The sequence below is a fragment of the Otolemur garnettii genome, unplaced genomic scaffold, assembly GCF_000181295.1.
Source record: "Otolemur garnettii isolate 467f Iridium unplaced genomic scaffold, OtoGar3 scaffold00118, whole genome shotgun sequence".
NCBI lineage: Eukaryota > Metazoa > Chordata > Mammalia > Primates > Galagidae > Otolemur > Otolemur garnettii.
In genome coordinates this window covers 1,743,298-1,744,783 of record NW_003852513.1, presented here as the reverse complement: position 1 = coordinate 1,744,783, position 1,486 = coordinate 1,743,298, and positions in this window count along the sequence as shown.

The window sequence follows — 1,486 nt, the reverse complement described above, 5'->3', positions numbered from 1 at the left end:
AAAAAAAAAAAAAAAAGAAGAAGAAGTGTAAAATATTGGCAGGTTCATGTTTCCACACATTCTAAAAATGTTTAAACATTGTGCAGCCTGAATAGAACATCTTTGCATGTGACACCTGACCTGTGGTCTGAGTAATCCACTGTTGAGTAATTGAGACTGATAATTGAGATTTATTGATTTTCTTTTCCATTTTTTTCACCAATTTTTAGTGCTGCCACTGGCAAGCAGTCAAAATCTAGAAGATAATGTTGTACTAAGGAAGCAGTAATCAGTGATATTTGTTAAGTTCCATGTGCCAGGTGCTGTACAAAAACTTTACATATCTTATTAAATTTTCGCAATATTCCTATATGATCTTTACTAACCTGATTTTACAGATAAGAAACCAAGGTTGAGGTTAAGGATCTTACCTCAGATTGCATAGCTGGTAGGTGGTATTATGAAAGTAGAATCATCACATGTAACCTGTATTAACCTTTTGATACAGGTGGCATATAGGCTAGGTGCCCATAGCTCGGTGGTTATGGCTCCGGCCACATACACCAGGACATGGTGGGTTCAAACCTGCTAAACAGGCCTGCTAAACAACAATAACAACTGCAACAAAAAATAGCTGGGTGTTGTGGTGGGAGACAGTTGTCCCAGCTACCTAGAAGGCTGAGGCAAGAGAATCGCTTAAGTCCAAGAGTTAAAGGTTGCTATGAGCTGTGATGCCAGAGCACTCTACCAAGAGCGACATGGTGAGACTCTTTCTCAAAAAAAAAAAAAGAAAAGAAAAGAAAAGAAAAGCAACAGGGTGGCATGTAGTGCAAGTTAACTAGCTATATGACACCTAGACACATTTCAAATTAGTTTTAATATTTTTAGTATGCTTATAAAGAAAATCACTGGTCTAAAATTACATGTAGTGTGATTTCACTTATGGTCAGGTATTGCTTAACGATGAACATAAATTATGAGAAATTTGTCAGTGGGTTATCTGATCACTGGGTGAACACAAACCTGCTTCGTAGTAAAGCCTGTTACACGCCAAGGCCATGTAGTGTGGCCTGTGGCTCCTGGGCTGAATCCCTATGCAATGTGCTAATATACCGAATAATGTAGACAGTTGTAAAACACTGTTAAGTACTTGTATATTTAAACACAAGTACAGGTACACTAAAAATACAGTATAAAAGATTTTTTTTAATGGGACACTTGTATAGTACAATTTCATTATAATCTTACAGAACCACTGTCATATATGGGGTCTGGCATTGACAGAAACATGTATAAAAAAATGAAAGGGAAAATATAGAAAAGACTAGAAAGTAATTCATTTGGGTAGTACAATTTAATTGATTTTCTTCTTTCCTGTTTTCTTTTTTTTTTGTGATAGGAGCCTCCAGCTGTCCCCCTGGGTAGAGTGCCGTGGCTTCACAGCTCACAGCAATCTCCAACTCCTGGGCTCAAGCGAGTCTCCTGCCTCAGCCTCCCAAGTAGCTGG